The sequence below is a fragment of the Sceloporus undulatus genome, chromosome 5 (genome assembly GCF_019175285.1).
Source record: "Sceloporus undulatus isolate JIND9_A2432 ecotype Alabama chromosome 5, SceUnd_v1.1, whole genome shotgun sequence".
In the NCBI taxonomy this organism is placed as follows: domain Eukaryota; kingdom Metazoa; phylum Chordata; class Lepidosauria; order Squamata; family Phrynosomatidae; genus Sceloporus; species Sceloporus undulatus.
Window position 1 is genome coordinate 178463889 of NC_056526.1, and position 22308 is coordinate 178486196.

Sequence of the window (22308 nt, forward strand, 5' to 3'; positions counted from 1 at the left end):
CTTTACAGTCCCTTTTCTTTCCTCGGCCAACTGCTTCCCTGTTTGCAGCAGCAGAGAGGATGGAGGCAGAGCCAGGGAGGGAGAGGGATGCAGGAGCCCAAGCTGCAGATTAGACTCCCTCCCTCTGGAGCAGCCCTGGCAGGCCTTTGACGTCACGTGGGCTCCTTCCCGTTGCCATGGCAGCCCCCCCCCCCCCCATATCCCCTCTCTCTTCTTGCCACAATGGTACAGCCAGCATCCTCCTCCTCCTCCTCCTCGCCATCCCAGGCTCCAACCCCTCCAGACAGTCAAGGAGGGTGATTCAGCGCGACGCCCCCCTCTTCCCCTTCTCCTCCTCTTCTTCTTCTCGTCCTCCTTTCCCACTTCTGCGCTCCCCCTTTCCTCACCTTGGGCTGCTTTTCCCTCCCTTCTTTTGGCCCAGTGGGCGCCCGCTTTCCCCCTCAGAAGGGGCTCCCTGGCTTGGACCCTTAAGGCCCCTCCTTCCCTCAGACACAGGCCCAAGGCCCACAACCTCCACCCCAAGGCCTGGCCCTCGCCTGGCTCCTCAAATAGAAAGACCCTTCCTTCCTTCCTTCCTTCTTTCCTTCCTTCCTTCCTTCCTTCCTTCCTTCTTTCCTTCCTCTCTGTCCCCAGCCTGCCCTTCCCTCCTTCCCTTTCCAGGCTCGTGGCCCTGGGGGGGGGGCGCTTTCCAAAGGCCCCCTAAGGTCGCCCCTCAGGAGGGGAAAGCCCTGGTCCCAGCCAGCCGTGGGCGTCGTTGTGGCAAGAGGCAAGAGGCTAGTCCGCAAGGCATCGGGTAGGTAGCCCCGGAGGAGAGGGAGGCAGGGATGGGCGAGCAGCCCCTTCCTCTGCTGCTGCTGCTGCTGCTCCCCCTTTGCCTTTGTGAGAGGAGGAGGAGGCGGGCGGATGAATATGGATTGCTGTTAAAAATAAGAAAGGGGAGGAGGGTGTGGGTCTGGGGCGGGTGTGTGTTTGTGTGTGTTTGTGTAGAGGGAGGCAGGTTCATGAAGTAAACTGCTCAGAGGAGCCAGGAGGCAGCAGCTGGAGCGCCGGGAAAGGGAAGAGCATCCTTTGGGGTTAGTAGTCTCCCCTTTCTCTCTCTCTCTCTCTTTTTGAGGGAGGGGTGTGGAGGGGATGGGTTTTGTAATCTTTTGTACCCGGGTGAGCCTCATGCGATAGGTTGGAATGGGATGTAAACACTGGGCTGCTGCTGCTGCTGCTGCTGTGGTTTTGGGTGTGTGTGTGTGTGTGTATACATATACATATACATACACACACTCACATATATGCATATATACTTCCTCGGTGTGTGCCCCCTCTCCCTTTGCCCTGAGTAAGAAACTGTGGCGGCCATAATTTCCCATGTTTATTTGGTTTTTTTAAACACCTGGCCCTAGAGGTGAGAACTCTTTGCAAGGGGGCTCTTGCATGCATATATCTATCTATCTATCTATCTATCTATCTATCTATCTATCTATCTGTATGTGTTCCCTCCCCTTGTCCTCTGCAAGGAATTGTGGCACTCATGATTTCCCATGTTTGTGTTTATTATTATTATTTGAAAGCCTGGCCCTAGAGCTCTTTGCAAGGGGGCTCTGGCAGATAGATAGATAGATAGATAGATAGATAGACAGATAGCATATATCTGTGTGTGCTCCCTCTCCTTGTCCTTGGCAAGGAACGGTGGCATCCATGATTTTCTGTGTTTATTTACCTGGCCCTAGAGAGGAGATCTCTTTGTAAGGGGGCTCTTGTCTGTTTGTCTGTCTAACTATAATATGTATTCCTCTCTGTGTGTTCTCTTCCATTGTCCAAAGCAAGGAAATGTGGCACTCATGATTTCCCATGTTTATTTTGTTTTGTTTTTTTATGGGGGGGAAGACCTGGCCCTAGAGAGGAGATCCCTTTGCGAGGGGGCTCTTGCACATCGTAGGATGATGAGGATGATTTGATGGCTTTCCCCAAATCCCTTTCCTTTGATTCTCACAGCTGCCCATCCCCCCCCCCCCCCCACTTCCCAATGGTGATGGAGCTGAAAAGGAACCCAAAGTGTATCTCTCTTGAAAACTCTCTTGGTGGGATGTGTGTGTGTGTGTGTGTGTATATTGGGTGTCTGCGTGTGAGGGGTTGAGGGTCCAGAGGTGAAAACAAGGGGAAGGAAAATGCCAAGTGTTTTGTCACCAGGAAGTCCTTTCCTATCATAAACATCCTGCTGGCTTGCATAACAAGGCTATGCACACAAAGTGAAGAGAAGATCTATCAAATATATATATATATATATATATATATATATATATATATAATAATAAACCTAAAATTTAGGACAACAGATAAAAGTGGGGAGTGGGTGGGAGGGTAGCGTGTTGTATGTTGTCAAGGGACATTCTACAAATGCTTATAAAGACTGCAGTGAAATCAGTGTAGGTCTTCCCAGAATAGCCTCTCTGACAGCCTCAGCTCTTACAATGGGACCAAAAAAATTTGTTCAGATAGCATTTTCTTCCTTCTGCAATGCGGGCCCTATTAAAAGATACAAAGAGTTTGTATGCCTGTCTCTTGGAGGTCAAAATCCTGCAGATCAGCCTCATGAGAGGGTTTGCCTTGACATTTGTAACATATTTTATTTTTTTATTGTATTTCTGTATTCTCAGCGGCCATAGGCTTGTTTACATGGATGCCTTTTGCTGCATAGCCTCACCGTTTCTTCTCCAATGCAGTTTTTCCATCTTCTCATCCGGCTCTCTGGTTGATTTCTTTTTCTGGTGCCTTGTAAAAAGATGGCTCATCAGGGTATACAGACACAGAAGCCTGTCTCTTTCCATTTTGTTTTGATTTTTTTAAGGGGAGGAAAATGAAGATGGCCAAAGAAAGAAAGAAAGAAAGAAAGAGGGTGATACTAGTGGATGATAATGCCACTAAATATTTACACTGTTTTTGATTGTATGAGTCTGCTGATCTTCTCCTGCAAGGCCAATAAAGATGGGGATATGAAAGATAGAAGAGAGAGAGAGCGAGAGCGAGAGAGGGAACTGCTGACAGGGAAGATAGACAGTGATTGTGTTGAGCTCAACCACATGCAAACAGGCTTGCTTCCAATGACATGAGAATGTGGAAGCAAAGCAAAAGATCTTTAGGGCACATTGGAAGCGGTTGATGGGGAGGAAGGAGAGGGAAGAATGAGCGATGTGTCTTTGACTTTGGCAGCTCTTCCATGGGGTTCCTTCCCCTTCTGATATTCCCATTTGTGCTCCATAATGTAGCATCCATAGAGCTGCTGGATCAAAATTTCAAAACAAAGGAATGTAAGGGAGAGCTGCTGGTGTGAAGCAAGGGGCTGTCCCCATAGGATATTATGTGCCAATAATAAAGCAAGGGACATCTGACAACCCTAAATTATACCCGTTCATTTTCTGGTTTAGAGTGCCTGGTTGTTCTCTTCCTCCCCCTCCCATCATTATTGTCAAATGAATGACAGAGGTGGTGTGATCTGAGCTATTCAATCAAAAGCCGGCCCCCTTCCCTCCCCTTCTCCCAGATGGACACCTATTCTATCTTGCTGTTCCAGAGCTTGTAGAATTTTGCAAATGCCCTGATGGTTGTAGTGGTGTACAACATGGTGGCTTTGCAAGATAGTATAATTTGGGAGAGGGTAGCTGGGGAATCTTTTAACATGGAAACAAATACTAGCCACCTTTAGCCAGCCTGCCTGAGGACTGTTGTAACCCAGTGGTCTCCTCTTGTTGCTTGAGGGATATGTGTACATATGTGTACACTGGGAGAAGCTATTTATGAGTAGCTCCCAGGGATGAGCATGTGTGTGTTTTGCTGGCACATCTGTAACTGTTATTTAATGGCTTCCTAGCATAGGGGGTCAATGACTGGAAGGCAAAATTGCTGCAAACTCACATTTAGAACTGGAAGTGTTCTATGTGTATAGGTGCGTGTGGGGCTGGACTAATATCAAAGATCATAGATTTTTATAGGTTTTGTTTCTTATTTTGGCTACCTTGCTTTAAAAAATATTAACCTTTCAAAGAAGCATGGTGTTGGATGGAGAAATAAACAGTCATAGCACAACACAGCAAAGAATGCTAGGGTCAATGCTACTATAAGGCAGAATGAGTCAATCTCTTCAGGTGGTATATGCTGGGGAGCAGCAATGTCAGCCTCCAGGCTTCAGCTCCTGGACTTCACGGATTTATTTATTGATTGATTTAAATCTTTGTATCCTGCCCTCTATCTAAAAATCACTGGTCTGGTCAAATCAGCACAATCAGTTTGAAACAGTATAAATAATAAAATGATTTTAAAGGGCTAAACACATTTTAAACAATATAAGAAGTTTAAAGACACATTAAAACCAGTTAAGATACTTTAAAACAATTCAAAACCATTGCATGTGTAGATCTGTGTAACATGTATGGCAGAGAGGAATATTTGGGCCTTTCTCCTGTGGCATTCTTGTTATAGGATGCCTCTCCGTGGAGGCCCACTTGGCACCTACATTCTGATGCCAAGTGAAAACATGGTTGCTTGTTTTTGAGACTTAATAGAATCTGATTTCATAGAATCATGCAGCTAACAGGGACTTCATAGGCCAACCCCTTTCTCAGTGCAGGGATTCTTATGAATTCATCTATGGATACAAGCACTTTGTCCATAGAGGGATACAGGAGGTTAAATTTTGGTTGATCATTAGAAAGAACTTCTTCATGGTAAGAATGATTCAATGATGGAACCAATTACCAAAAAGTTGGATCACTTTCTCGGAAAGCCTTCAAAAAGAGGCTGGAAGGTTGCCTTCTAGGGATGCTGTAGCTGGAGTTCCTGTATTGAGCAGGGGGTTAGACTTGGCCTATGAAGTCCCTGTCAGCTGTATGATTCTATGAAAACAAGTTGGGTCCCAAAATCTTTGTATGCAACCAAGTTTTCACTTGGCATCAGAATGACAATAATGTAGGTGCCAAGTGGGCCTACAAGGAGAGGGACATTCTACAAATGCTTCTTGGGTCTAGTATATCTAAGGCCCACATATTCCTCTGTGCCATACAATGTGTTCTGGAGCCTGATGCCCCAGGTAAATATCTAAATTAGCCTGATACCTCAAGTGCAATGGGAGACGCTCAGCCATCATCAGTGTAGAATTATGATTGAACTGCAGGTCTAAATCACCCTCTGTACATGCAGTTGGGAGAGCATCTTGCATTTTGCCTCAGGAAACAAAATGTCTTGGACTAGTCCTGGTGGATGCATAATCCACCGTGTACTGAAAAGAGTGTGTATTGAAAAGATATACTGGACTCAAACAGCCTGGAGATCAAGTATTTACTCAGCCCAAAAGCTATATGCCTGGCTTTGTTATCTGTCCCTCAGATTTGTGGGGGAGGAAATGGAATAAAATACTTGCTCTGAACAGTTTGGAGGAAGGATGGGCTATAAATATGATACATCAATTAGCCACCATACTATAACATTATTTAGACAGCTGTCAATATCCTGTTGGGGCAGGGGCACAGTGAATCCAGGTTGCATTCCAGGTTTTAAAAAGAGCTGTCGACAGTGCTAAACATCACCCAGAACAGGTTCAGCACCATGGATAGGTGTTTTACAGACTGAACTAAAATAGAATTGATTCATTCCACCTCTGATATGGAAGCCACTGGCCTGATATCACAGATATTTTGTAGTTTGTTTGTGTAGGAGGCACAATAGCTTAGTGGGAGAGTCGGTGCACAGCCCAGGGTCTTCCCCTAAAGTGGTGTGTGGACAAAAAGTGGCCTGGGAGCCATATGCAACCCCAAGGCCATTTCTTGGAAATAATGATGATCTGCTTGTAAAACAATTGCAAGGCTGGAAAAGGCCTTGGGGAACTGTTGTCGCCTTGGAGTAGGCCAGTAAATTCCTGCTCAGACATGGAAACCCACTGCATGACCAAAGCAACAAATTTTGCCAAGAAAACACCATGATAGGGTTACCTTAGGGTCAGCATCAGCTGAACATGTCTTGAAGGCATACAACAACAAGAACAATAAAATGTTTTCCAAATGGAGTTTACAGTGCTGGAGTTAGATGCCCCAGTGACTGAGTTTTATGTAAGATGGCTGCTTGTTTATAATGAGCAATCTTCAATGGACGTGAGTTCCACTGTGTTAAGTAGGGCTTTTCCCACATAAATATGACTGCAGTACAATCCTCTCTATATTAAGTCTTGACTGTATTCAGTGATGCATGTTATTGTTGACTTAGAGGCAGTGGTGCCTCTAAGTCAACTTGAATTATAGCAATCATATTTTAGGGTTGTCTTGGCAAGATTAATTTGGAGGCAGGTTTTCACTGCCTTCCTCTCAGGCTAAGAGAGAGCGACTGTTCCAAGGTCACCCAGTGGGTTTCCATGGCTGAGTGGAGATCTGAACCCTGGTCTTCAGAGTCCTAATTCAACACTTAAACCACTGTACCATGCTGGCTCACTATCAATGGTTCTTAATCCCAGGTTAAGTATATGTAATGTTGTAGTTCCAGACTGAAATTACAGATATGCTTAGAAGGGAATGAAGCTCTGTTTGATCAAAGTCAGACTTATTTCTGAGTAAACATGAGATTGTGCTATTCAGTTAGCAGGCAGGAAAAAAATATTCTCAGAAGAACACAAAACCCATTTTAGAGTTTTTACTTTGAAAATCTTGGGTCACTGACTATGTTTCAGCTTAACTTCCCTTATACAGTTGTGGGGATAACAATGAAAAAGATCATGTACCTGGTGGTGGGAGTTGCACAGCTCTCCAGATGGTGCTGGACTGCAACTTGCAGCATTCCTCACCATTGGCTGTGCTGGCTAGTACTCTTAGGAACTGTAGTTCAACAACATATAGAGGACCACATGAGTCACATGTTTCCTGTATATCACCCTGAGAAGAAATGATGGGATATAAATGTAACATATATATAATAAAGTGTTGAACCAAGACACTGGAGATCAGGGTTTGAATTCCTGCTCAGCCATAGAAATGCACTGGGTGACCTTGAGCAAGTGACACTCTCTCAGCCCCAGAGGAAAGCAATGGCAAACAGGCTCTGAACAAACCTTGCCAAGAAACCCCCATGATAGATTTGCCTTAGGGTTCCTGTATGTTGGAAAGGACTTGAGGGAACATAACAGTAGCAACAACAACAACAAACAAATATGTTAAACCCTCCTTTTTAATTGTTTAAGTAGGCTAAATTAATGTGGCATATCTGTCTATCAATCCAACTCTCTTCATTTATTTCTTAAACTATTGTTAACTGCCTTGAGCCTTAGAAAATTGGGGAGAAGCTGACATTAAAACACTGCATATTCCTGTAATATTTTTTGGCTTTATAGAAGGCCTGGTGTACGTGACATCAGTAGAAATTGATGTTTGGATGACATTCTTACAGCTTTCTTGAGTCATTGGGGGTAACGGGAGGGAAGGAAAGATGAGCTATTTCACTGAGCCAGAATAACAAGCAATTGCAAATGGGTTCCCTTCCATCTGGGTGCTGGCCTAGCTGAGGCCTGCTTAGCCCAAGTAATGAGACAACAGCATAGACCTTCTAATACCATTCTCTTGGCATCATCTTCAGAAGTAATTGCTGTTGAGTTTCTTTTCCCCTCTTACATTCAGCATTTGTCCTGGCAGGTTCACTTAAAAAAACTTGAAAAGTGGCTGGGATTTCATTCTAATAAAAATGAGACCATCTTTGCTGCAAAGACTTTTTTTGTAGCTGTTTACTGTGGTAACATCTACAAAGATAGAGACTTCTGGGGAAACTATTTTAGAGTTATATAAATTATGTTGTAATGAAGAAGCAGAAACAAATAAAACCTCCTCCCAAGCACAAGATGTCCTCAAGAATAACTGAGGATACCAAAGGCTGTTTTTGTAGCCTCTTCAGAACCAGAAGGCAGGAGATGATTTTTAGTAAAACACTCTGTCCTATATTTTGGCTTTACTTTCATAAATTTTCATTGTTCTTCAAGCAAGAGCCATTTGTCTTTGCAGAACAAAATAATTTAATTTTGCTTTTCCAGATCATATTAAGCATTGAATTTATTATAAATATTATTATTATTATTCTTTATTTATATAGCACTGTAGATTTGCACAGCGCTGTACATAAAAACAATAAATATAAAAGAGTAAACCTGCCTATGGCGTACAATCTAAGAAATAATAGGATAATACATATAAAATACATAGCAATACAGGAAATGATTCAATAAAACAGGCAACAAAAGAACATCAAGTAGCAAGTGACAATCATGCAATGCCTGGGAACGCTTCTCTGAACAGGATGGTCTTCAACTCCGTTTTGAAACTGGTTAAAGAAGTGATGGCCCTTCTGTAAATAATACAGAATATGTATCCCAGTTCATGCATATATCAATGATGAAGAATGTGTGGTCCTCCAGATGTTGTTGCTATGAGTCAAGGGTAGCTGGAGGGTAGCTAACAAGAACAACATATAACAGAACCTAAGCAGAGCAGTGGAGGACAGGAGGGCTTGGAGTTGTTCTGTAGATTCAGATCTCTGACCTCCCTAATTGAGTCTAGCCATCTGGCCTGTGGTCTTCCACTCTTTCTATTGCTTTTTACATTTCCTAGCATTGTTGTCTTTGAATGAGTCATGTCTTTTCATGATGTAGCCAAAGTATGGCAGTCTTAGTTTGATTATCTTGATTTCCAGGCAGAGTTCAGGCTTGATCTGTTCAAGGACCCATTAGTCTTTTTGGCTATCCAGTTTCCTCAGCACTCTCTCCAGCACCACTTCTCAAATGACCTGATTTTCTTCTTACCTGCTTTCTTCACTGTCCAGCTCTCACATCTGTACATGGTGATGGAGAATACAATGGCTTGGATGATTTTAATTTTAGTGCTCACTTGTACATCTTTACTCTTTAGGATCTTTTGTAGTTCTTTCATGGCTGCCCTTTCCATTCCTAGTCTTTTTATTTTCTGACTGTAGTCTCCTTTTGGATCAATGTTTGATCCAGGGTATGGAAAATCTTTAACTATTCTGATTTCCTCATTGCCTAGGTATAATCCCTCACCATTGGCTGTGCTGGATAGAGATGATGGGAGCTGCAGCCTGACAATATCTAGAGGACCACAGGTTCCCCATCTCTGATATACATAACCATACTAATCCTTAAAAGGGTCACTATAAGGTAGGTCAGTATTATTATCTCTGCACAATAGAAAGATAAGATCAAAGAGAAAAAGAAAGGCATTTATGTTATGATGTTTGCCTTCAAGTCATTTCTAACATATGGTAGCCTTAAGGCAAACTTTATCACAGGGGTTTTTTGGCAAGTTTCTTCAGAAGTGGCTTGACATTGCCATTCTTTGAGGCTGAGAATGTGTGACTTGCAGAAATAAATAATAATAAAACTTCTATTTTTATCCCACTTTTCTGTGACGAGACAATCCAAGCGGCTCACAACATATTAAAATATCCACATTATGTCCCAAATTCCCACAAGGTCACCCTGTGGTCATAGTCCAATGTTCAAGGCTCCCTACTTTCACCAATCATAGAACCAGAGTTTAAAGAGACCACAAGGGCCATCCAATCTCTTTCCATTATCTCTTCATTATCTACACAGACATAGAATCACAGAATCCTAGAGTTGGAAGAGACCCCAAGGGCCATACAGTCCAGCCCCCTGCCATGCAGGAACACACAATTAAAGCACCCCAACAGATAACCATCCAGCCTCTGTTTAAAAACCTCCAAAGGAGACTCCACCACACTCTGAGAGAACATATTCCACTGTCAAATAGTTCCTACTGTCAGGATGTTCCTAAGTATCATATTCCATTCCTTTCAGGTTCAAATGCTGCTGTCTATTATTTTATTTTGCCTATTTCCTAGCACAAGACCCAAGGCTGCTTACAATAAATTAAAATAAAGTACAACTAAAATCTTATTATACAAAAAGTATTTTTAAAAAATCCAAAAAAGCAAACCTAGATTTTGCCATTTTTTATAAGGGACACCATTTTACTCCCCCATTGTGTATAATAAGACTTGAGCATCCATGGATTTTAGTATCTGTGGGGGATCCTAGAACCAAACTCCAATGGGTTGGAGGATGTCAGCTAGTAAGCCTGGAAACATTTCCCAACAGAAATCCTGGCAGTCTACCGGTATTCAGAGCAGATAACATTGGGCTAGGCACAGAGTGGACATTGTGGCCCTCCAGTTCTTTTCCCCACAACTTCCATCAGACTGAAGCCAGCATAGCCAGTGTGGAGGGAGTATAGAAGTTCAGGTATAAAATCATAAGGAGGACCACGGTTGCCCACCTCTAGGCTAGATTGATTGATTGATTGCCTGATTTGGTAAAAGGAAACGTATGTTCTGTTCCCAAAATAGATGACTATGTCCACTATGGTAGGCTATGTTCACTCAATAGATCACAGGTATTATGAACACTGTATAAAGTTCTTCACAATATTGCATTGGGTTTTTCTTGCAAGTATTGTTCAAGGGCCAGTCTGGTCAGTTTTGTCTATGGAGCCACCATTTTGTTCTTTGTCTCATGTGGCAAAATGTCTTAATCTGCTCTGGCTCTTCAATTTCTTCTCCAAACCAGGATTTTCTATTAAGCTTTTAGCTTAACCTCATGATTCTAATCCTGTACAGAAAAAAAACTTGCACACGTAAGTGAAGTGAACACATACCCACACAATGTTACTCCTACCACCATCTTCTTTACTTTCTCTTTTACCATGGCATGTTTTGGATTTCAGATGCAAGGCACAATAGACAGGCCTGTTAAATAGTCATATAATAATGAATCTGATTACAAGAGTATAGCAAGGAGAACAGTGATATTAATTTACAAATACTTGATGCTAATGTTTAGTTGCAAGTCACCCAGGGTCATGAACAAGTGAAGAACAAGGTTCTATCCAACTTTCAGTTAGAAAAGGGTCAGACAACTTCTGGCCCTTCAGATGTTGTGGGACTGCAACTCCTATCATCATTAGCCAGCCAAAGTAATGGTGAGAAATGACAAGAGTAGTAGTCCAACAACATCTGGAAAAATATATACTATCCATCTTGACTTACAATGTAAGAAGAGATCTGCTCAGTTAGAACAATTAGAACAAATGTCTCATTTATTCCAGTATCCTCTTCCTCCAGTACCCAATCAGATGCCCATGGGTATTGCATATATAGGCATGGGCATGAAGGTGTTCTCCATCGATATTCCTGAGCAACTGATATTGAGAGGCATCCTGCTTCTAACACTTGGAGAGGAAACATGGAGGCATGATGAACAGCTGTCACTAATGATTTTATTTTCCATGAATTAATTTGCCTCTATTGTAAAGCTGTTTGAATTGGTAGCCACCAGTACAGCATGTGGCACTAAGTTGATGTAAGAGATGAAGTACATTCTATTGTTGCTGCTGTGTGCCTTCAAGTCATTTCCAACTTACGGCAACCCTAAGATGAACCTCTCATGATGTTTTCTTGGCAGGTTTCTTCAGAGTGAATTTGCCAGAGTGAATTTGCCTTAGAGGTTGAGAGACTGTGACTTGCCCATACTCATCATGAATCTCCTACTGTTCAGCAGATGACCCCATTCATTCTAGTATAATGAAAGAGGGAGACACTTGTTCCTGTTTGCTTTCTCCACAACTTGCATAATTTGGTAGACTTCTACCAGTTCTCTCTCTTTCTCTCTCACCCATTTTTATTATGCTCTTATTCTAAGCTCTACAGTAGAGGAGCTACAGTATCAAGATAAGGAAATGCCTGTGACAGCTACCAAACTCTAATCTGTATTTTAATGCACTCTCTGGATTTTAAGGATATTTAATGCACTTCTATAGCTCTTTTTAGAAATGTCCTGTAGTATGGAAACATTCCATTAATAATGGGTATACTGTTCATCTGTATTCTGTTCCTGAATTATCTGCTTGATAAATGTCATTTCTTTATTTAGCTAGATGAATAAAAATGGATTTTAATGGATAAATTCAACTTTTTTGGGGGGGTGGGGGTGGATTTAGGACTACCTTTAGGGATTTGTTCACAAGCAGGCCAGTCTTAAAAGAGCTATAAAATAGATTCCTTTTAATGTTTTATTGTAGATGAAGGACTACCACAAGCTGTGATATCTCCTAGGTAGATTCCATTGAAACCATCCTTTCAAAGGCATGTGTCCCTCTTTTTTAAACTCCAACATGACCACTCTGTTATTTTAAGTCTGTCATGTAGGATTTTCACTGTAATTTCATTAAAAAATGATCTAGAGACTGTAGTGTCTTCCTGATGAAGAAAGGCTCAAGAGTTTTTCTATTTGAGAGTCAGTGAGTTGGAGGGAGGGAGACTGAGAGAACAACAGTCATTGCAGAGGCCAGAAGAAGAGAAAAAAAACCAATATAAAAGGCATCCCCCCACTTTCTCTCTTATAAACATAGAAATGTGACAGGGCCAGCTCAAGGAATTCTGCTGCCTGAGGTGGAACAGCAAATAAAGCTCCCCTCAAACTGAGTCAGGGTGCATAGTAACCAAACCAAACCGAGGAGGCAAAAAAATGCCTTCAGCACCTCCATTTATAACTGCAAGTAAAAATAAAATAACAAATAAAATAACAAACAAGGGACTGCCCTTTCATAGTGCCCAAAATCTACTGATGGAGATGGCCACTGCAGTCTGTGTAATGTCAGTTCATGTATCAAAATTGATTGGTAGAAGAATCAGGCCTAAACAAAGGAACTGTATGTAATGTCTATTATATATTACATACAGTGTATATCGTACATATTGGCTGGCATCCTGTTGATGACATATCAGGCATGAGTCCAATGTACAGCTACATATACATATGGCCAGCATGGCATAGTGGTTTAACTATTGGACTATGGATCTGGAGACCAGGGTGAAATTCCCAGCTCAACCATGAAACCCACTGGGTGACCTTGGGCAAGTCACATACTCTCAGCCTCAGAGAAAGGCAATGATAAACCTCCTCTGAACAAATCTTGCCAAGAAACTATATGATAGGTTTGCCTTAGGGTTATCATAAGTTGGAAACAACTTGAAGGCACACAACAACAACAACATATAATGGTAGAATGCAGCATGTACTACTTTCTTTGCTTAATAACCCCCTAACCATGGAACTAGGGGTGCCTCATAAAAAAATTTGGAAAGGGCTCCTCTGACTTTAAAGTTTCTGAAGAAGGGGGAATTTCATCAGGTGAATCTTGCATGACAAGTAACACCTGCTAAAATTCTGTCTTTCACACATGTACAGAGCCCTGCCCTTTGTTCCTCTGTGTTTTAATTTCTTGTAAGCTGCCTTAGGTCTTGTATTGGGAGAAAGGCAGTATATAAATCATAGAATTGTAGAGCTGGAAGAGACCACAAGGGCTATCCAGTCCAATCCCTGCCATGCAGGAAATCTCAATCTAAACATCCCAAATAGATGGCCATCAAGCCTCTGTTTAAAGACCTTCAAGGTCTCTGAGGTAGTGTGTTCCACTGTCGAACAGCCTTTACTGTCAGAAAGTTCCTCCTAATGGAAAGGGCATTACTTAGCATTATTCTGATGTTAGTTGTTTTGGAGAGGATAGATTTTCCTGATTCAAGTGACCGCTAAAAGTAATAAGACTGGCAATTCTGCTAATCAAACATCTTGACTGTTGCTGTAGAATATGTTGTGTTTGTCTTGTCTCCCCCCTGTGTTCTTTTCCCTATCATTCTAGTGACCTGTGTTACAAGGTTGTAAAGATTACTGATTTCACAGCTGTGAAATGCTTTGGCCATTCTAAAGTGGTATATAAAAATCAAATTGGATGAAACATTAATTGTGTGCATGCAGTAAGCATAAACATTTTTCATATGTAAATAGCAGCATGTCAACAAAAATCACTTACTCCCAATGCTGGCCTATCATTAAGTGCAATGAGAACACTGACTTTGGGGCTCTACAGACTGGCACCTTGTGCCTGCCTGTAGGCATGGGGAGGGTGGAACGTCAGGATGCTCCAAACCCTTGCCAGGCGCCATCTTGGTACATGCTCATCTAGATGGTGTGCACCATTATGATGCCCATCGTGCGCAGCACCTAAACAGTGCTGCACACAAGGGGTGTCATCATGGCTTGTAAGCGTGCCTATGGCGCCCCTTCTGGGATGCAAAAAAAAAAATCACCTTTTCAGGACTTCTTTTTGCTCCTTTTGGAGGCCATGCGGTTCCTATGGCCTCCATCCAGGTCAAAAAGGGGCTGTCTGTATAGCCACCACGATGGCAGATATTGAGAGGTGGCTGCAAGGTATTGGAGGAGTGAGGCCATGAAAACCCTGTTACTTTTAAATTCAGTGGAAAACACTGTCCCCTTACCAGTCTCATCAACTTGCCTGTGGAGCTGCAATTTGTATATCAAATGGGATTATCATCTTAATTTTTTCCACAATCAATAAAATATCTTGGGCCAGCCCTGCTTCTCTAAAGCTCATATTAACATCTCATTGATGCCAGTGGAAGCTTATCCTCCCAATGCAAGTACCACCTCAGAGGGGCATTTTTTGTGGGGGGAAATCATGACTGTGACCACAAGATCAAGAGTTAAACTTATCTTTAGCTCTCTCCTTACTCCACAGCTGCTATTGATTTAAAAATAACAGCAGATATGTGAAGTGTATTTGTGTAATCAATTTCACATCTAGTTTGACCCTAAAGCTATATATCTATGATGCTTCAAGTATTCCAGGACCATATTTCTCAACATCTTATGCTCCAGATATTTGGGGCTTCAACTCTCTGAATTTCTGAGCATTGGTTACAATGGCAGAACTTTCTGGGAAATGAAATCCAAAACATCTAGAGGACCAGAGTGTGAGAACCACTGTCTCAAGATAAGCTGTAGATCTTCTAGGGCTGTTTCCATATTTCTTCTAACAAGCTTTAATAGGCTTTTGTTACAGTTTTAATACATTTAAAATATGTGCAAGATTGTGAGAGACCAAGCAGGAACCCTGTGTGTTTGACAGCTATTGAGTGTAATTGCAACGAATGAAGGTGTAGGTCAAATAGAGAAAATTTTTCATTATGTGTACAGTAGCTAGAGAAACATCTGTATAAGAAGGGGAGGGTCTGCCCCAAATGTTCATCTTCTGATTAAAAAAATCTTCCAGACATGCATTCTTATGAGATTAAATTTGATCGGAATATTTTGGAGGATAGGTTAGAACTTTCAGAAGGACAAGATGTGTCTATCAACTTTGATGACCTCTGATGAATTTCAGGAGAGAGAATGTGGCCACAACCCAGATGCCTTTGTCAGACTGACTACTTTGAGTCCACTTTGGAAGCATCTGGCAGAATTTCAGGTTTTATAATGAAACTTAGAGGCTCAACAGACTGGCGTTATATACTGACATGAGAGGTGGTTTGGGGATGTGGTGACCTCACACTGGCCACCCCAGTTCCATCCCCACACTGCCCACCTGACCAGACAGCATGCGGCATCATGCCGTGTCTTTGATGCAGTGCTTACATGTGGTGAAAAGAGAAGCGGTGAAAGGCTAGGGCATCCTTTCTGTGGTGCAAAAAGGAACTACTTTTTGCAGCTTCTTTTTGCACCATGGAAAAGCCAGATTTGGCAAGGAAAGGGGTGCCATGGAGCTGCCCCTTAAGTGCTGTCTGTTGAGCCTTTTTTACTGGTCTGCAATTCATCAGAGCTTCTCAAGTCTGTAGAGGTTGCACTGTCTAGATAAGATATAACTTACACAAAATATATACTTGTAGTAATGAATATAGTGGGGGAGGGGCTCATTCATTTCTGGACATATCCAGAATTTAGAAACTTATTTAAAAAGTAATTAGATACAGTTCTAGTTCCAAGGCCTCCTAAAGTAATTAGTTGCTGTTATGGGCAACAGTTTCAGAAAGCAACTCTTTGCTTTATCACAAGGTACTAAAGGGTTCCATTTAGTTACATTTTAGTTATATACAGTACTTTAAAACAGGGGTAGGGCTCATGCAACCCTATGTGTATTACTGAACTTTGGCTCCCAGCAGCCCCAGATAGCACAAACAAAGGTGGGGAATTCTGGGAGTTGCAGTCTAACATCGGGGGGGGGGGGGTACAGGATTATTATCTCTGTTTCAATTTTTTATTCTACATTTTACAAGCTGCTGGCCTATAGTACCATCCTCGCCTCCTATCCATATTGTACAGTAGTTGCTTTTCCATCCACACTAGAGCAGAAGCAGTAACATGAGGTAGAGGATGAGCCAGCACTTGAACCATGTGATGTTCCTCCTCCATCATCTAATGGGGTCACATTCACACAACCATAAAAATAATGTTGAAAGGTTTATAGTTAACTCTGCAAAAGAAAGTGATATGATCCTTTGCTAAGCTACAACTGTCATGTAACATTACAGTGGGCCCTCCCCAACTCTCTAGGAATTTCTAGGTCCTCCACTGTTGGCAGTTAACCACAGAATTGTGCTGGAGGACATGCAAATGCCTAGAGAAGTGTTCTCTTAAGGAATCTCTAGATTCTCCAGTGCAAAATCTGGTGAAAATTGCCCATAGAATTTCACTGGAGGACCCAGAAATTCCTAGAGAGAACATGTTAATCAAATCCATGGATAATCAAATCTGCAGAAGTCAAAGCAGCAAATGTGGAGGGCTGACTTTTGTTACCAGGAAAAATGGAAGTGACAGCTAATTACTGTATTTGCACCTAATCAGAGCCAAGACTGATCATGCTGCCCTTGTTTTAACAGCTATAGAGGCCAAAATGGCCTTCTGTTTCTTCAAGGAGAAAAAATGAAGTCTTCATTATGAACACATTTATGCATAGATGTTCCCTGGGGAGCATTTTGAGTTGTCTCTGGTGAGTTGAAGTACCCACTCTCTCCCATTTGCTCTTATCTGCAAATGTGGGTTGAGGAACAAGGACATCTGGGTTGGCACTTTCCTGGGGGGAAAATAAATTGGGCCATAGTGTTGCTAAATACCACTTGCAACTTTTCACACCAAGTAAAACTGAGAGGAAATACAAGAATAAAATGAAATGCATCTGCGTAGTCCTTCATAGAACTGGTGAATATGAGTGTGTGTAGATCACATGGATGTGCATAAATACAGATAAGAGGCTTGCAGGTAAATATTGGATACTTCAGATAAATATATATGACTATATTAAGAATACTAACCAAAACAATCATAAGAGTAACAGTGGCAAAGACAGCAACAAAAATGACAACAATAATTTTATGATGTTGGCAGTGCAATATTTTGCAAAGACCTGTATGTTTGTGGCCCAGAATTGTGTGCGCCTGTGTGTTCAGGAGAGCTTCATTCAAGGTGAGAGTGGAAGGTTGGTGGCCTTTTTGTCAGGGGTACAATGAATCTGCCCTATATTTAATGCTAGACTTCGAAGGAACTATACAGGATGCGGAACCTATTTTGAGGATAGAGTTCAACACCTTGGATAAATGATTTGCTGCATGCTTGACAAAACCCATGGCAGTCCATGTAGCTTCTAATAATGTTTGGCCATTGTTTTATTTCACGAAAACAAGAAATAAATCTGTGCCTGTTTTTAGAGGAGAATGCTGTGACATCTGGCTTGGCACCTGTGGTTGTGTAGGACTGTTATATCTGGAAAGCCTGTGTCACATGAGACATAAAGGGGAGACAAGTCAATGCATGGCTTAGTGATAAGCAGAGGGTTGAGGTATATTACATAGTGTTACAAAGTCTTCATGAAAAAGGTGGGCTTCTGAGAATGGATTTGAAGGAAGTAAAAGAGTTAGCATGAGGACAAAGACAGAATTCCTCAGCCAGCATAGCCAAACTCTGGTCTGCGAATCTGTTCCACACATTAAAGAGCACCAAAGCAGAAAAAGCAGAAGCCATACAAGTACTTCATTATTATTATCTCTGAGGTTCCTGGCTTGTCCCTCTCTCTCTTCTGTCAATCAGTCCAGTGCCACAGAGAAATGCTTGTGGTGGTAGACAGATATTTTATCCAGAGCAATAAAACATTATCCCCAACAATGCTACTGCAGGTTTTAAAATTTATAGTCTATAATTACTATAGCAGTAAATTTTATGCTGCACAATATTACAATTTTCCACCTGTAAGGAAATTGTTATTTTTGTTTGTGTTTTAGTCCCATCGATATTACTGTTATCCTTATATCCGTAAACATTACCAAAAATGTTATGTATAATGACTTAAATTGATGTGTTAATCCCAACTAGAGTAGATCCACTGAATTAACGGGGTTTACACATGGACAATGGGTCTCATTGACATGGGGTGAGCAATAAGCTAGTAACAAAAAACTAGTTAACCTGCACATGCCCTTGTTGTAAAAATGTGTTCTTCCCACCTCTGATCTTGGTGGGATTCAAGTAGGTTGATACTTGGTAGACATGAGGTCCAAAAGGTTGAGCACCACTCTTTCAGTTATCACCCTTACACCTTTTCTTTCCCAGTTGTCCCTTTGGCCTCGGTCCCTTCCTGCCTCTCTTTGTAGGCTTGTCCTACTTGTACTCCCCCTTCTCAAGCGTTGTTGAAAGACTAGAAGTAAAAAGTCATAAGCAATACACTCATCCCTCCATATTTGTGGATTTGATTATTCATGGATTTGATTGATATGTTCTCTCAAGGAATATCTAGGTCCTCCAGTGCAACTCTGTGGTCAACTTTAACTAAAAGTTGCACAGAAAGACCTAGAGATTCTTAGAGAGAATACTCTACTAGGCATTTGTAGCTCTTCCAGTGCAGTTCTGTGGTCAGTGTTTGTTGGACATTGACAACAGAGTTGAACTGGAGGTCCAAGAGATTCCTAGAGAGGTTCTCTCTCAGGTAAAAACATAGTGTTTTTGTTATTTGCAGTTTTTCCATATTCACGGGGGTCTTGTGCCCCTAACCCTAGTGAATATGGAGGGACAAGTGTATATTTACTTCTAATGAGTGTTATTTTTGTTGTTGTTGATGATGATGATGTTAATTATTGTCAAGTCAGTTTTGACTTATGATGCCCCCACAAAAGAGACCTCCAATACTCCCTATCATGAATTGTCCTGTTTCGGTCTTGCAAACCCAGAGTGGTGGCTTCTTCGATTGAGTCTATCCACCTATAATGTGGTCTCCTTTTCTTACTGCCTTCCACATTATTGTCTTTTCTAATGAGTCATGTCGTCTTACAATGAATGTGTCTAAAGTATGATAGTCTCAGTTTGGCCATTTTGGCTTCTAGAGAGAATTCAAACTTGATTTTCTTTTGGACCAAAACATTAAGTTACATTTCAGAAACAATGTGACGATTTGGGCTGACATTACTTGATTAGTTTATCAATATATAATGCTAGTTATTCTTTAAACCTGCTTCTAAAGAGCTTTTAAAGAGGCATTTTTTTCAAGAATTGTTAAAACTTTATGTCATTCTCTTGTCAGTGCTTAGGTTCCTCCTCCTCATGAACTAAAAGTAATGAGCAATGTAGTAAATATCTGGACAAGCCACTTTCCTAACATTGTAAAGAGTAATACAGTCGGCCCTTCTTATACACAGATTTTTTTATACACGGATTCAAGCATCCACGGTTCGAAAATGTTCAAAAAAAGTACACATTTCAAATATCAAACCTTGATTTTCCATTTTTTATAAGGGACACCATTTTGCTATGTCATTATATTTAATGGGACTTGAGCATCCACGGCTTTTGTTATACATGGGGCATCTTGGAACCAAACCCCTGCGGATAACAAGAGTCTACTGTAGTTGTGAAATATTTTTTTAAAATTGCAAAGAGCAACAGGAAGGAATTATTTTAGAAAAGTGGCATCTCACCACTGTGTGTGCCTACTCTGTCTCTCAACGTTTGAGCAATGAAGACAATGGCAGTCAGAAAAATCTTAGGCTAGACATGAAAAATCTGGGAGCCATGAATGCAAATGGAGATTTCCAGCAGTAGTGGCTTGTGGGGCAGTGAGTTTGCTCCATCTCTCAGTTTAATTATCCACAGTTCTAAATCCTATCAACCAAAATAGGTTCAGCACTTTGGGTAGCTCCTTTAAAGTTCAGACAAAGGGTTCACGTACCTACACAGTAGAAATAATGTAGGTTTACACCATTTTAATTGCCCTGGCTCCATCCTACAGAATGAGATTTGTAGTTTTTTGAGGCACCAGCATTCTTTGGCAGGAAAGGCTAAAGACCTAGTCAAACTATACATCCCTGGTTTTCATAGAATGGAGCTATTGGGTGGCTGCTTTATATGGTGTTGAAATGCTAAGGATAATCCTGTCTTAAGGATACAATTGCCTCGGCCAATGTGGCCAAGTTATCCTAGTTCAAGAATGAGCACAGCTGTTGTATTAACTGAAGCTGATAAATGGCACACCTAGCCATTGATGACATAGTGGGTCTTCAGAAGCTGCACCTTGGGGTAGCACATCATCCGTGGACTATATGATTCCACTTTGAATAATGGATGTCCTGGCAGCATGAATAAGGGACATCAGCCCATGCAGACAGTATGAAGTGTCTGCATTGGCTAGGCCTGGTAAAATAATAGAATAATGTTTCCTTCTTTAGTGTGCTTGAAATATCTGAGGCCCCAAACTCTTACTGTTAAAATTTGCAGTATGCTAAGGTATATGAAAATATAGGAATTTATAGGCAGAATTAAGAAATGTTACCTTTTAGAACTGTTTTTGTTGTGTGCCTTCAAGTGATTTCTAACTTATGGTGATGCTAAGACAATGCTATCACAGGGTTTTCTTGGCAGAATTTGTTCAGAGGGGTGTAGCCCTGGAGCCTGAGAGAATGTGACTTGCCAGAGGTTACCATGTCGGTTTCCATGACCGAACAGGAATCTGAACCCTCGTCTTTCAGTGTCCTTGTTCTACACTGAAAGCACTACACTGCAGTGGCTCTCCCCACTCCCCAAATCCTCATGTCATCTTACCATGTGTCAAAAATATGATAATCTCAGTTTGGCCATGGTTGGTTACTGGAAATTGTGGTTCAGAGCTTTGCTGTAGGTCAGATAAGTACAATACATGCTATCACTATGTTACATATTCCTCTTTTGTTAAAATCTGTGTACAGTACTGTTGTCTAAATTTTGCTATCATGTTTGTACTTAACTTTGCATTTAAACTCCTCAACAGGACATGTAAATAATTCATTTGCTAATCCCTCATTTTCCTCTTCAGCCTGGCATTTATCCCTGCAGATCAGGGAATTATCTGCATATGTAACAGCCTGCTTGGATTTTTCAAATGGAAATTTGCATGCAGAATGCTGATTTTCTTTTTTGTCCATCGATGATGGTGTGGAAGTCCAAACAATGTCCTGATGATTCAGAAGCATTCAAAAACTCCATTTTGAAAATGTAAGAATTGGAACACACTCAACAATCCTGGCTGTGGTACTTGGTAGTTTAATAGATAACACACCCTCCCGTCCATTTCTAGGCCTATGACGAAATAAATTTCTGTCCCCGCACCCACCTCACAGCAGAACACAATGAAATCTATGTCAAGAGGGCTTGATTTTCCATCTTTGTTCCTTGCATCTAACAATAGTCTCTAGGTTAACATAATTGCATGTTTTTTTTTAATATTAAGGAAGCCACTTTTAATGGTCACATTATAGCCAAACAAATCAATTATAAGTATAAAGTCTCTTTCTTTAAAGCACTCATATACATAGGATGGCCATCAGGGCCTTTTTAAGAAACTCAGAATGACAAAGAGCCTTGCCCAAGCCATAGCTAACACACCAACTGCAGTACAATGCGACCTGGTATAGTGATGGCCTAATAATTTGATGCAAGGGTGGAAACAAAATACTACCCAATGCGCAACAGAAGAACAAAATAGCATGACTTCTATTGGGACTACTGACTGTCTGGAGAACACCTGAGATTTCCAGAGTTATTAATTATTTATCTGAAGCCCCCTCCCTGCAGCCAGTGGGAAATAATGGTTAGAGAGTTGCACTGAGAATTAGGAAATCAAGGCTATAGTCCTCAGTAGAGGACTCAGTAGGGGACTTGGAGCCATTCTCTGACTTTTAGTTTAGCCATCCTCACAGACCTGGGTTGAACATAAAATAGACAGGATGAATAATTGTGAAAGCCATCTTGGGTTCCTTGGGGGCGGGGGGGGGGAGGTTATAAATACAATAACAAAAACTGAGTATGGTTGGACTGGGTTGCTACCGTAAACACTTCCTCTAGTTGTAATAATCCTGTTCATGTTATATAAAAGGATACTTATTAATAGAGTT

General features: G+C 41.4%; 1 protein-coding gene across 6 annotated transcripts in view; it reads left to right on the forward strand.

The window, feature by feature from the left end:
* Positions 1-237: 237 nt before the first annotated feature.
* Positions 238-22308, forward strand: part of MAPK10 (mitogen-activated protein kinase 10) — a 305526-nt gene continuing 283455 nt past the window's right edge. For 2 of the 6 annotated variants that reach the window (XM_042469418.1, XM_042469420.1), the window contains exons 1-2: positions 238-793; positions 9054-9184. The gene's annotated coding sequence lies outside the window, so the exon portion shown is untranslated. Of the gene's footprint in view, positions 794-1005; positions 1074-9053; positions 9185-22308 lie in introns of those variants that run through there. The other 4 variants (XM_042469416.1, XM_042469425.1, XM_042469419.1 and 1 more) reach the window with 3 other exon arrangements.